Source organism: Castor canadensis, chromosome 10 (genome assembly GCF_047511655.1).
Source record: "Castor canadensis chromosome 10, mCasCan1.hap1v2, whole genome shotgun sequence".
NCBI classification, from domain to species: domain Eukaryota; kingdom Metazoa; phylum Chordata; class Mammalia; order Rodentia; family Castoridae; genus Castor; species Castor canadensis.
In genome coordinates, this window is record NC_133395.1 from 57,313,216 (window position 1) to 57,328,658 (window position 15,443).

Sequence of the window (15,443 nt, forward strand, 5' to 3'; positions counted from 1 at the left end):
AAGAAGAGAATATAAAGACACTGGAGGAAGATACCACATGCACGTCAAAGAAAGCCTGAGGCAACCAGAAAATTGGCCTAGAACAAATTTTTCCTCATAACCCTGAGAAGGAACCAATCCTGCCATCAACTTGATTTTGAACTTCTAGCCTGCAGAACTGTGAGACAATAAATTTCTCTTATTTAAACCACTTAGTTTGTAGTACTAAATTAAGACAGTCTGAGGAAACTAGTACAGTTTTGTTATTAAGCCATGGTCAACAGAGTTCCTGGTGTGGGTCTATTCTCAGATGTTAACGGAGCCAGATTCAAACAGGAGACCACAGATCACCACCAACAACTTCAGTTCTGTGAAGACCATCAGAGAAAAAGATGGTTTCTGTCCTAAGAAGCAGGCCAACCCAAGGGTGATTATTTAATCCTCTAAAAAGATGATATTAAGATGAAACTGGAGCAATAAAAGTTAATGGGAAAATTAATCTTGGTGACCTATTTGGGCAAATCAAAGCATTCATTTAGAAGAACAACTTCAGATAAGGGACAGGAGGAAGACTTTTGTTAGCAGTCTTCAATAGTCACATATTTATATAAATGTGAAAAGATAAAAGACTTCTGACAGGGTAATAAAGAAAAACAAAGCGGTAATTCTACATTAACTCTGTAGAAGTTGGCAAGAGACTTCAAGTGACCAGTCTTGTTTCTTTACTGGTTGTTTACAGAGGCCCTGTAGGAGGTATTTTGTGGATGCTTCCCAAACACAGGGTAATTCACTGAGATGTCCTACGCAGGCCTTCTGAAGTCCAGGCATGACTGGGCAAGAGCCACCTAAGGTAATGACCTCAATGGTATAATGAAGCTAAATCAGTCTTCACACAGTGTCAACCTGCCATTAGTCCTGCTTGTCATTTATGTTGCATATGTCATCCCCTTACCTGAGCACAGTGAGCGATCTTTCCTCCAACGTGTTATAAATAGGATATCATGCCAGCTGCAAAGGACCTGTAAAATAAAGGCCATCTTGTTAGAAGAAACTTCAAACACCCATTTCAGAGAGCTGATTGAATGCATATAAGTAAATGCGAGGTTTCACTTGAAGTGTTCCAGCTGAACTGCCCTTTCCAGTCCCAGGCATTCCAGAAATGCCCTTGCAGAAGGGCTCTGCACAATGCTAACCTGGGAACAATCAATAAACATGCAGGGCTCATCATAAACACAGTCTGTCAACTGTCAATTGTCTGTGGAATATTTCCGCCTTAAAGTAGTTCTTGTGTAGCTACAGAGCCCAGGATCTGTGCAAAGACCAGGGCTCCCCAGTCTAAGAAAGCCTAAAGAAATAAAACTGCAAGTTAACTAAGTTTGTACAAACTATGGTATCTTTTTTTGAAAGTAGTTTTGGAGGCTAAACAGTATCAGATGTACTATTTTTAAATATAAGAAATTCTTATAATTTTCCAAGTAGAAATGAGTTACCATTCATAAGATTCTCTTTCAGAAAATCTGTGGTTCTGCAAACTGTAAAATGCACCTAGGTATTTTCACAAAATACATCCCAATTTAAATTTCTAGAATGTATTTCCACTCTTCATGTGGTTCATGTACAGCAGTACCAGCCTCACCAGGAGATTTGAGGTTCCCGGTTTGAGAACCCACCTGAGACCTACTAGAGCAGAATGTGCATTTCAACAAGGTCTTTGGATGGTTCCTGTGCCCATGAAACTCTGAGAAACCTAGTTTTAAAGTGCCTTGAGCAGCAAGCTTGTGATTATTAAGATCGCAAGCGACAGATTGTCTAAAACATCAAGACCATCCTCAGGTATAATGAATCACTATTTGTTTATGACAGCTGTGTGAATATGGGGACAAATCTCAACTCAGCTTTCCAGAAACCCCTTACTGTTGGCTAAGTCCCTTTTCTTTTCCAGAACACATAAACTAATTGTGAACTGTTATCTAAAAACATAGCCAATTTTAGAAGAACTTATTTTATACGTAAAAGACCAGCATTATAGACACAGAAGATAGGTATTAGTCATTCCAATATAATTATAACTCAATTATAACTAATATTGTGCAAAGAGCCCAAAGTGGAAAACAAAAATTACAACATGGCATGGTCCCTCTACTAGGAAAAGGTCAGTACAAGAAGCTGGGGCAGAAAAAAATTGAAACTGGATCCATGTTTATCACCCTGTACTAGTATCAACTCAAAATGGATCAAGGATCTTAATATCAGACCCCAAACTCTAAAGTTAGTACAGGAAAGAGTAGGAAACACTTTGGAAGTAATAGGTATAGGCAAGGATTTCCTCAACAGAACCCCAGCAGTCCAGCAACTAAGAGAAAAGATGGACAAATGGGACTTCATAAAAATAAAAAGCTTCTGCACAACAAAAGAAATGGTCTCTAAACTGAAGAGACCACCCACAGAGTGGGAGAAAATATTTGCCAGCTACATATCAGACAAAGGACTGATAACCAGAATATACAGGGAACTTAAAAAAACTAAACTCTCCCCAAATCAATGAACCAATAAAGAAATGGGCAAATGAACTAATCAGAATGTTCTCAAAAGAAGAAATTCAAATGGCCAAAAAACACATGAAAAAATGCTCACCATCTCCAGCCATAAAGGAAATGCAAATCAAAACCACACTAAGATTCCACCTCACCCCTGTTAGAATAGCCATAATTAAAAACACCACCAACAACAGGTGTTGGCAAGGATGTGGGGAAAAAGGAACCCTCGTACACTACTGGTGGGAATGCAAGCTGCTGCAACCACTCTGGAATAAAATTTGGAGGCTTCTTAAAAATCTAAACATAGATCTTCCATATAATCCAGCAATCCCCTGGGGATATCTCCAAAGGAATGTGACACAGGTTACTCCAGAGGCACCTGCACATCCATGTTTATTGCAGCACTATTCACAATAGCCAAGTTATGGAAACAGCCAAGATGCCCCACTAGTGACAAATGGATTAAGAAAATGTGGTATTTATACACAATGGAATTTTACTCAACCATAAAGAAGAATGAAATCTTACCATTTGCAAGTAAATAGATGGAACTGGAGAACATCATTCTGAGCGAGGTTAGCCAGGCTCAGAAGACCAAAAATCTAATGTTTTCCTTCATATATGGACTTTAGGTCAAGGGCAAATACAGCAATGTGTTTGGACTTTGGTCAAATGGTAAGGCGAGGGCATACAGGGAGGTATGTGGATAGGTAAGAAACCCAAAAAACATAGTAGTATTTGATGCCCTCCATGCAAAGGAACTAATGCAAAAATATTAAAGCGACAGAGGTCAATAGGAGAAGGGGACCAGGAACTAGAGAAAAGGTCAGTTCGAGAAGAATCAACTTAGAATGTAACACATTTTTACATGGAAGCAATGCTAGGAATCTCCCTGTACAGCTATCCTTATCTCAACTAGCAAAAATACTTTGTCTTTCTTATTATTGTTTATACTCTCTCTTCAACAAAATTAGAGATAAAGGCAGAAGAGTTTCTGCCTGGTAGCGAGGGGGGTAGGAGGGAGAGGGAGGGGACGGGGCAAAGGGAGGGGGTGGGGGGAGAAATGACCCAAATATTGTATGCACATATGAATAAACAAAAAAAAAGTTAAAAAAAAAAAAAGAAGCTGGGGCAGAGACAGCACTGGTGCCCTCTTGGAAAGCCTTTGGCCCAGACCCAGAATACTGGAAGGCTTTTTGAGCTAAGTCCTGAAAACAAGCAAGAAAAGATCTTGCAAAAAGCACCCCAGCTACAGGTACAGTGTGTCTGGTGTTGAGGCAGGACAATAACCAGACTAACAATGAGAGAATCAACTACCTCAGTTGGAAAAAAAAAATATTGGGTTGTGATTTTACAGAATTTTTTCAGTTGCTTTGAATATTTGTATGCATGAGCCATAAACATGGCAGCCCTCAGGAATGCTTTATTCCCCCTTTTAACTCTCCTACCTGTAGATGAGGAGGAATAGCAAACATCAAATGCAAGAAGCACTGGCTCAGAAGTCTGCTGCACACAGCAAGGGGGCAGGGATAACAGAACTGTGCCTCCACATTTGCTATTTGATCACACAGAGTGTCAATGAAACTGCAACCAGCAATACAGGAACCATAAAGAGAATCGCATTAAAGTTAATACAAAAGTCAGGAAAATGTCTTCAGCAAGGGACACTGGCTATTTGGTAGATGCACCGCTGGGAACAATTGAAGGCTCTCGGTGTGACCAAAGTGCACACTCCCCTTTCTGTGTCTCTTTTTTTTTCCTGCATTTAAATAGTTCGTATCTTGTCTCCTTCCCCCTTACTTATTCTTCTGATTTTGCTAACTCCCTTACTACCTCCAAGCACCTTCTCATCTCTAATTCAGTCTCTCCTTTCCCCCTTTCGATCTGCCTGCTTTGTCACACTCACCTTTGTGAGGAGGAGGAAAAAAGGAAGGGCCACCAAACATCTTCCTGCCCTTTTTCTTTATAATCACTCTTCTCTTTACTACCCCACATTTTTATTCCCCCTTCTGTGTTCTCTTGCCTCTCCTAGAGTTAAATCTGTTACTAGCATGCAGTCAGTCCTGTTAAGCCACACATAGAGTTCAGAAATTACAGGGAAATTGCTAGACGCCTCTAGTGCACCAATGTAATGCTTGGAGTTCTCAGATCCTCCTAACATGCCAGGTCAACAGCTGGAGCAGGGATGAGGGGACAATGTTAAAATTCTAGTAACCTAGCATTTTCTTAGCATATTTTATAATATGGAACAATTGTATTCAGTTACTGTGATGAAAGGGAACAAAAATGTAAAAAATACTAGGTAAAGGGTTTCATTCTCTCCCTAGTTTTCCCTAAGTGCATTCCCTCCAACTCACCCTGAAACCAATCTTTTGATTAGTCTTATCCTCTTTATACAGATCCCCAACCCACCAGTATGACTGACACATGCTTCATTACCGTCCAAGCCAGCAGAATAATACCTGCAGGAGCTATCAGAGTGCTTCTTGACAAAGACACAATGCAATGCACAAAAAGCCTCATTTAATGCTCCATCAGGAAGCCTTACAAGTTACAGCTTAATAAATATATGAAGATTATTGTAATATAGAAAATGTCTGGTGCTACTTCCAACGTAAAATACACTTAGGGAGAACTCTATACAGCAAGCTGTGATATGGCAATCTCACACACATTCTTCGAATTGCAGAAAAGCCATTTGGTTTTCTTTAGGTAATTCAGTCTTTTATACTCAACCTGTGAACTATCAGTAAAACTCTGCTGACAAATCTGGTTTTCCCACCTTTTTATCCCAGTCCCTGGACATAGTACATGTCTCTAGCATATACTACATGTCCCCAAAATAAGTGATGAATAAATGAGTTAGTTAAACAATCTATTGACAAGTTGTTGTAAACCATAACGTAACAGAAGTGAATAGCTGAAGAGAATACTACCATACGCTGAGATACTTTGAAAACTTCCCATAGGTTTTTAACATTGTCATCTAATTATAAGGTCAAGAATAGAACAAACAGAAGACAGAATCTCAGAACTCGAACATGAAATGGTAATTAAAGGAAAAACTGAAGAATTATTAGTTAAACAACTCAAGACCTGTGAAAAGAAAATGCAAGAACTCACCGACTCCATCAAAAGATCAAACCTGAGAATCATGGGCATCAGACTCCATCAAAAGACCAAACCTGAGAATCATGGGCATCAAAGAAGGAGAAGAGGTGCAAGCAAAGGGAATGAGTAATATATTCAACAAAATAATAACAGAAAATTTCCCAAATCTAGAGAAAGCTATTCCCATACAGATGCAAGAGGCCTCCAGAACACCAAAGAGACCAGATCAAAATAAAACTACCCCACGACATATCATCATTAAAACAACAAGTTCAGAAACTAGGGAAAGAATATTGAAGGATGTAAGAGAGAAAAAAATGAATAACATACAAAGGTAAACCCATCAAAATCACAGCAGACTTCTCAACAGAAACATTAAAAGCAAGAAGAGCTTGGGGAGAGATCTTCTGGGCACTAAATGAAAATAACTTCAACCCCAGGATACTCTACCCAGCAAAACTATCATTCAAAATAGATGGAGCAATAAAAGTCTTCCATGATAAGCAGAAACTAAAACAATATGTGACCACAAAGACACCACTACAAAAGATTCTTCAAGGGATTCTGCACACAGAAAGTGAAACCCAACATAACCATGAAAGGGCAGGCAAAACCAAACTACAAGAAAAGAAAAAGCAAGAAAGTAGACAGTAACCTCAACTTAGGTACACATAAACAAACCTTCAAACAACTAAAACAACTAAATGACAGGAATCACCACATACCTATCAGTACTAACACTTAATGTTAAGGGACTTAATTCACCCATCAAAAGGCACTGTTTGATGAAATGGATTAAAAAGGAAGATCCTACAATTTGTTGCTACAGGAGACCCATCTCACTGACAGAAACAAGCATAGGCTTAGGATGAAAGGCTGGAAGAAGATTTACCAAGCCAATGGCCCCCGAAAACAGGCAGGAGTAGCAATACTTATCTCTGACAAAGTAGACTTCAAACCTACATTGATCAAATGAGATAAAGAAGGACATTCCATACTAATAAAAGGGGAAATAGACCAAAAGGAAATAACAATTATCAACCTATATGCATCCAATGACAACGCACCCAATTTCATCAAACATACCCTGAAAGACCTAAAAGCATGTATTAACTCCAACACGGTGGTTGTGGGAGACTTTAACACCCCATTATCATCAATAGATAGGTCATCCAAACAAAAAATCAATAAAGAAATCCTAGATCTAAAATACACAATAGATCAAATGGACCTAGTTGATATCTACAGAACATTGCATCCAACTTCTACACAATATACATTCTTCTCAGCAGCCCATGGAACCTTCTCCAAAATAGATCATATCCTAGGGCACAAAGCAAGCCTCAGCAAATATGAGAAAATAGAAATTATACCATGCATACTATCTGATCACAATGCAATAAAAATAGAACTCAACAACAAAAGTAAAGACAAAAAACATGCAAACAGCTGGAAACGGAATAACTCATTACTTAATGAACAATGGGTCACTGATGAAATAAAAGAGGAAATTAAAAAGTTCCTGGAAGTCAATGAAAATGAAAACACAACCTACTGGAACCTATGGGACACAGCTAAGGCAGTCTTGAGAGGAAAGTTTATAGCCATGAGTGCATATATTAAAAAGACTGAAAGATCCCAAATCAATGACCTAATGATACATCTCAAACTCCTAGAAAAAGAAGAACAAGCAAATCCCAAAACAAACAGAAGGAGAGAAATAATAAAAATAAGAGCTGAAATCAACGAAATAGAAACCAAAAAAACAAATACAAAGAATTAATGAAACAAAAAGTTGGTTCTTTGAAAAAATAAACAAGATTGACAGAACCTTGGCAAACCTGACTAAAATGAGGAGAGAAAAAAACCCAAATTAGTAGAAACAGGAATGCAAAAGGGGGAGATAACAACAAACACCATGGAAGTCCAGGAAATCATCAGAGACTACTTCGAGAACCTATATTCAAATAAATTCAAAGATCTTAAAGAAATGGACAGATTTCTAGATACATATAATCATCCAAAACTGAACCAAGAGGAAATTAATCACCTGAACAGATCTATAACACAAAATGAAATTGAAGCAGCAATCAAGAGTCTCCCCAAAAAGAAAAGTCCAGGACCTGATGGATTCTCTGCTGAATTCTATCAAACCTTTGAAGAAGAACTGACACCAACCCTCCTTAAACTGTTCCACGAAATAGAAAGGGAAGGAAAACTGCCAAACACATTTTATGAAGCCAGTATTACACTTATCCCAAAACCAGGCAAAAACACCTCCAAAAAGGAGAACTATAGGCCAATCTCCTTAATGAACATTGATGCAAAAATCCTCAACAAAATAATGGCAAACCAAATTCAACAACACATCAGAAAGATCATTTGCCACGACCAAGTAGGCTTCATCCCAGGGATGCAGGGGTGGTTCAACATACGAAAATCAATAAACATAATAAACCACATTAACAGAAGCAAAGACAAAAACCACTTGATCATCTCAATAGATGCAGAAAAAGCCTTTGATAAGATCCAACACCATTTCATGATAAAAGCTCTAAGAAAACTAGGAATAGAAGGAAAGTACCTCAACATTATAAAAGCTATATATGACAAACCTACAGCCAGCATTATACTTAACAGAGAAAAACTGAAACCATTCCCTTTAAAATCAGGAACCAGACAAGGATGCCCACTATCTCCACTCCTATTCAACATAGTACTGGAATTCCTAGCCAGAGCAATTAGGCAAGAAGAAGGAATAAAAGGGATACAAATAGGTAAAGAAACTGTCAAAATATCTCCATTTGCAGACGAAATGATCCTATACCTTAAAGACCCAAAAAACTCTACTCAGAAACTCCTAGACACCATCAATAGCTATAGCAAGGTAGCAGGATATAAAATCAACATAGAAAAATCATTAGCATTTCTATACACTAACAATGAGCAAACTGAAAAAGAATATATGAAAACAATTCCATTTACAATAGCCTCAAAAAAAATCAAATACCTAGGTGTAAACCTAACAAAGGATGTGAAAGACCTCTACAAGGAAAACTATACACTTCTGAAGAAAGAGACTGAGGAATACTATAGAAAGTGGAGAGATCTCACATGCTCATGGATTGGTAGAATCAACACAGTAAAAATGTGTATACTCCCAAAAGTAATCTACATGTTTAATGCAATTCCCATCAGAATTCCAATGACATTCATTAAGGAGACTGAAAAATCTACCGTGAAATTTATATGGAAACACAAGAGGCCACGAATAGCCAAGGCAATACTCAGTCAAAAGAACAATGCAGGAGGTATCACGATACCTGACTTCAAACTATATTACAAATAACAATAAAAACAGCATGGTACTGGCACAAAAACAGACATGAAGACCAGTGGAACAGAATAGAGGACCCAGATATGAAGCCACACAACTATAACCAACTTATCTTTGACAAAGGCGCTAAAAATATACAGTGGAGAAAAAGCAGCCTCTTCAACAAAAACTGCTGGGAAAACTGGTTAGCAGTCTGCAAAAAACTGAAACTAGATCCATGTATATCACCCTATACCAAGATTAACTCAAAATGGATCAAGGATCTTAATATCAGACCCCAAACTCTAAAGTTGATACAGGAAAGAGTAGGAAATACTCTGGAGTTAGTAGGTATAGGTAAGAACTTTCTCAATGGAACCCAGGCAGCACAGCAACTAAGAGACAGCATAGATAATGGGACTTTATAAAACTAAAAAGCTTCTGCTCAACAAAAGCAATGGTCTCTAAATTGAAGAGAACACCCACAGAGTGGGAGAAAAAATTTGCCAGCTACACATTAGAAAAAGGACTGATAACCAGAATATACAGGGAACTTAAAAAACTAAATTCTCCCAAAATTAATGAACCAATAAAGAAATGGGCAAGTGAACTAAACAGAACTTTCTCAAAAGAAAAAATTCAAATGGCCAAAAAACACATGAAAAAATGCTCACCATCTCTAGTAATAAAGGAAATACAAATTAAAACCACACTAAGATTCCACCTCACCCCTGTTAGAATAGCCATCATCAGCAACACCACCAACAACAGGTGTTGGCGAGGATGCCAACTGTTGGTGGGAATGTAAACTAGTACAACCACTCTGGAAAAAAATTTGGAGGCTACTTAAAAAACTAAACATTGATCACCCTCAAACATGGCACCTTGGCATTTGACAAATCAGCAGAAGCAAGAAGACCTCTCTCATTTCCCCTACCCTTCTTTCCTGCAGCAGGTCATGACATTTAGGAAAGATTTTCTGACCTTCTCCTGAAGCAGATCATAAAACCCTCATGAGAGAAGTTCCCTCTTGACATGTAAACGGAAAGAGTCAAAGACACAGAGACCCCAAGAAGAATTTGAACAACAGGCCTGGGTAGATTTCCCCCAGTTTATTCCCATTAGATTTTACCCCTTGTCCAACCCTATTCCTCCACAATATCTACTTCTTCTTCACCTAGCATCAAAATGCACAATTTTAACCATTTCTTTGAGTCCTTATTTCTTTATTAAAGCTCCCATATCATGTAAAACAAATAAATTTACATGTTTTTCTCTTGTTAATTATTGTTGTTGTTACAGGTGGCCTCAGACACTAACCTAGACTATGTTAGATCTTCTATCTTTGTAGAGGATCCCCAGGTACTGTTTATATTACTACATCTGCATAGGATAAGACCTAGATTTGCTACCATTCAACAACTGGGCTTTCTCATAATAAGGAACTAGAGAAAAGGTAGAATGCTTTTATCTTTTTCTCCTTAAATTTCATTTTGAGGTTTCCAGCAAAATAGTTTCCTAGGCTGGAAGTATGGCTCCACTTGCCTACCAAGCATGAGCTTCTGAGTTCAAACTCCAGTACCACAAACAGAAAGCAAAACAGCTCTACAACTTCAGTCTCATGTAGACATTATAAGTAATTTCCAGACAGAAAAAATGGTTGTGTTTTCCATGTACATTCACTACCTGAAATTCTACAGCTCAGTTTTGCACAGAGGCATAGACAGATGGCAAAGAGTAGGGGATGGGGACTCTTTCAGCTCCCAAAGCCAGCTCTGCAATTCCTATATGACAACTTTTCTAGATCAATTCTCTGCTCAATTTCACCAGCACTCCATCATCTTTGGATCTTCTCTGTCCCTAGATCCCAGTCATGCTCTCCTTAAACAACGCTCTTCCTGACACAGGGGCCTGGGTGAGTGCCTCTGTAAGAGATCACCACATATTTTCATAGTTTACAAGGATAAAGCAATTATAGCTTCAGTCATTCATGAATAAAGCCTCTTTAACATTTTAATGAGAACATTAACTCAGCTTCACTTGGTTTGGTCTTCCTAGAAAGTCTGTTAGCCCTACAGAAGGTTTCTTTAAAAACCAATAATGAAATTGCAGGCTTGTGTGTGCCCCACAGGACATTGACTAGACCACAAACACAGACCATGTTATTTCTCTCCTGAAGTAGACTATATTTTTGATCAAACTACAGTTTGGTAAATGAACAAGGCATCTGAAGAAATACCCTCCTTTCTGCAGTGTCTGTGTGCCTGTGTGAGCTCACTCATTTTACATTGGACTTATCTCCTAATTTGCTTTTAATGTTATACACAGTTTCGAGTACAATGTGTGACTCAGTAAATGTTAAGTCATACTTTTCTGCCCTTTTCCCTTAATCATTTTCTACTCCCTCTATTCTCCCTTGCAATGTGACTATTCCCACCAAGGCTACCAAACTGCTGTTCACTGGGGGCCCATTAAATTCAGCAAGCAACCAGCTGGGCTTCAGAAGGCAAAGGTGAACAAGAAATAATTCCCAGACTCAGTGACTTAACATGAATTTCTGCCTCATCCTCTGCACAAAATCTGGAGCAGAGTGAATGAAGAGTTTATCACCTTAAAAACCAAGTAGAAGGGAAGACTAAAAATAAAAGCAATTAAAATTCAAGCCACACATGTATTCAACTCTACACACATTTGATGAACACCTACTATGTAGCAAACACTGTTCTAGGTTCTGGGAGAACAGCCAGGAATAAGACAGACAAGACTCTTATTCCCAAAGACCATTAAGTTCTAATGAGTGAAACAAGAAATGAACAAAAAAGGAAATGTCAGAGGGCAGTAAGAGTTAAAAAGAAAATATAATGGGGTGATGTGATAATATAGACTACTTAACTAGGGTGGAAATTTAAAGGCAAACAGCAAAATAAAAATGACAGCAAAATTCTTAAGGTTGAGAAGAGACATGTAGGAATCTTGCATGCATTACAAAGTAAACCAAGTCAGTCACAAATGGCTCCATACACTATGGTTCTAGCTCTATGACATTCTGGAAAGGGGAAATGTATGGAGATAGTAAAAGCTACCAAGAGTTGAGGGGAATGAGGGTAAACAGTTGGAGCACAGAGGATTTTAGGGCAAAAACTACTCTGCATAATGCTAGAGTGATAGACACATCCAAACCCTTATAACGAACACCACCAAAAGTGACCTATGGGCAGGTAACAATGGTGCGTCAATTAGATTAATCAACTGTAGCAAATGCTGAGAGCAGGGAAGAAATCTGGAGTATTTGGGAATCCTGTATGTTCTACTAAATTTTGCTATGAACCTAAAACTGCTCTAGAAAATAAAGTCTATTTTTAAAATGTTTACGGTAGAAAGCACATGATGTATTGAAGAACTGCAGGGTCTGGTCTGGCCGGAGTATAATGAACAGGTAGGCGGCAGACTGGCAGTAGGGTAAACCAAGTAGGTCATGGTTAGAAGCTTGAATTTCAGACTAAAATCACCAAGGAGCCATTACACAGTTTTAACCAGGACGTTGTAAAGTGTTTTACATTTTTGAAAGCTTGCTCTGGCTACTGGGTACAAAGAAGACTGCACAGAGGTAGTCCACAAGGCTGCTGATGGTGGTCCGGCCTAGGGAAGTAGCAACAGAGCAGAAGTGGAGGAATTTGAAATATGTTTTGAAAGAAGAAGTGTCAAGATTGGTGATAGATAGATCAGGCATGAGGGATGAGAAAGAGGAAACAAAAGTGATTTCTGAATGAGAGGAAATACCATGCACTGAGATGGAAAACACCCTTCTTTGGGTCTAGCTACAAAGATCACATGAGATGCCATGTGGCATGTTGTAGACCTGGGGAAGCAGTAGTGGAGTTAAGCCTACCATTCAAGTTCAGTTTGCCTGATCTCTGCCTCAGTATGAATACTCAGTATGAATACACATAAATATACATATATGCATACATCCATATTATATGTAAAACTATATGATTTTAACAGACAATTTTTGCAATTCAGAGCAAATTTTAAATCATTTCAACACTCTTTCTAGGAATGGAAAGTATTGCTGTTACTTTGTCCCTAATAACTTGTAAGTAAGCTGAAGGCAAATGAGATGAAGAGTCTTTCTGAAGGTCACACAGCAGTCATCAGTGGAGCTGAAACCAGGAGCCAGGAATCACAATCACACCGTACGTCCCATACTCCATGTGTCTTCCAGATGTGCAGGGCACCTTTCACATGCAGCTATCAGAGTGAGAACACACATGCCCAGATGGGGTAAGGGTGTCAAGGTGCTGCGGCTACTGCTTATTCTTCATCACTTTCCTATGTCTTACCCTGTCATAGATGCTAGGTAAATAATCCATAAATGTGGCTGAAAATACTAAAAAAAATCACTAACATCAAAACCAACCTTACAGAGAGCAAATCAAATATTAAGGTGACAGATTTTTGAACAGACATTTTAAGTCCTCATCAGAAGCTACACAGGTGGAGATCCCACATAACAGGAAGGCACAGGCACTCAGGGTTCACTCACTGGCTTTTTAAGACCTTTGCATACACCCTCACCTGGAACTCCTCACCTTTTTTTTTTCAGAGAACACCTAGCACCCAGCAAATTTTAGGAGAAGGAAAAACAAAAAACTAGAACCAAAGAGTTCACAGGCCTGGTTTTTGTAACAATATTTAAAGGAATTAAACTCACCTAAGAGGAGACTGTCTCTGAAATAGATCCTATTTAAAGACGAAGAACATCGGGGCAGGCCTGGGGAGCCCGGCCTCACTGTCTGGTCTGCACATTACCTGCCTCATTTTAAAAAAACAGGCTTCCATTTCTTACCTGCCAGGTACTTCCTTGGAAGCTGTGAAGGCTCCCACCTCCTAACATTTTGCAGTCTGAAAGAGAAACAGTGAGGGGTGTCCACCTCTGTGTTTGTCCCTATGAGTCATAGTTTTTTCTTTCTACTAAATGTGGGCTGTTTGTTTTTCTTGTTGATTTGAAGACTTCCTTTCTGTGACTTTTCACTAATATTTTCCCAAAGGATTTTTACAACATAAGTATAGCCCCACTGAGAGCCAGCAGTCACTAGTGCCCACAGGAAGAAGATGAGAACATGCAAAGAAGAGAACCCAGTGGCAAGAAGTTTGAAATGCCTGGACAGTTGCACCTGACCTGTAGTCCAGAGGCTTAGACACTCACTTTTCAGAGCTAAACACATGGCACTCATATATAGTAAGGAGTGACTCATTTTTATCTACCATTGTCTTGCTAAATGCTTTCACAAAGGTACACAAGTGATATGCTCCCAACACACAGAGAAGTAGAGCTGACACTTGTCCTGATATTAAAGAAACACAGAAACTTCCCACAGGTCTCAAGCCAAGACCTTCCATCTAGGCTTCCCTGCACGTTCTGCCCCATAGAATCCTGTATACTGCTTGGACATGTCACATTCCCAATTCTACCTTCTCCTGTCATAACATGCTCTTTCCTTTTTGGTAGTTGGTGATTTGATTTTCAAAAAAGTACAGCAAAGACAGATGCCAAAAATGAAGGTACACTGGGACTAAACCTGAGGGCACTTGACCCAGAGATGCCCCTCCTAGGAAAACCCTAGAAGTGAAGAAGACAGGCTAAGATGGGAGGCCTGGAGAGCAGACAAGCACACAAGCCAGGAGTAGCCAGAAAAAGACACAGAACAGACACCAGGGAGGACCCAAGACAGGGGCAGTGGACATGGCCATGAAACATCTCATATAACTCCAAAGGGAAGCAGCAGAAGGCCCCCAGGATGCCAGTGGTACCTACTACTGGAAATAGCAAGGAGTGAGTGGTCAGAAACAAGGGGAATGCTCCTTTGCACTGACCCTCTCCCTGCAGTCCACTTAAGTGCTTCCTTCACAGCTTGAGCCCATGTCAAATGCCCTGTTATCCTCACATGACACCTGATGCTATGCAGGTGCCAGCAATCACATTGAAGAGCCTGTAAAGATCTTTACACAATTATACCCTGTAACTCTCTTCTCAAAGCATTGTTCACCTCTATTGTATCTTTTAAATCTCACAAGACATAAATAAATCCAGTTCCAAAGATCTGGGGGTTTTGTTGTTTGTTTCTTGTTTGTTTGGTTTTTGGTGGTTCTGGGGATTGAACTCAGGCCTTGTGCTTGCTAGCAGGTGCTCTGCCACTTGAGCATGCCTCCAGCCCTTTTTGCTTTAGTTATTTTTCATATAGGTTTTCATGCTTTTTGTCTTGGACTAGCCTTGGAACACGATCCTCCTACCTATACCTCCCAAGTAGCTGGGGTCACAAACATGTGCCAACAAATCCAGCTTGTTCTCCGAGATATGGTCTTGCTAACTTTTTTGCCCAGACAGGTCTTGAACCACAATCCTCCTATTTCTGTCTCCCAAGTATCTGGGATTACAGGTATGAAACCACAGTGCTGTGCCTGTGAATATTAGAGATTTAGAATATTATACGATGCTA

At 39.2% G+C, this 15,443-nt stretch overlaps 1 protein-coding gene across 9 annotated transcripts in view; it reads right to left on the minus strand.

Annotated features, from left to right (window-relative positions):
• Enox1 (ecto-NOX disulfide-thiol exchanger 1) overlaps positions 1-15,443 on the minus strand; it is a 554,869-nt gene that overhangs the window by 442,803 nt on the left and 96,623 nt on the right. For all 9 annotated transcript variants that reach the window (XM_074043338.1, XM_074043336.1, XM_074043331.1 and 6 more), the window contains exon 2: positions 932-998. The gene's annotated coding sequence lies outside the window, so the exon portion shown is untranslated. The remainder of the gene's footprint in view (positions 1-931; positions 999-15,443) is intronic.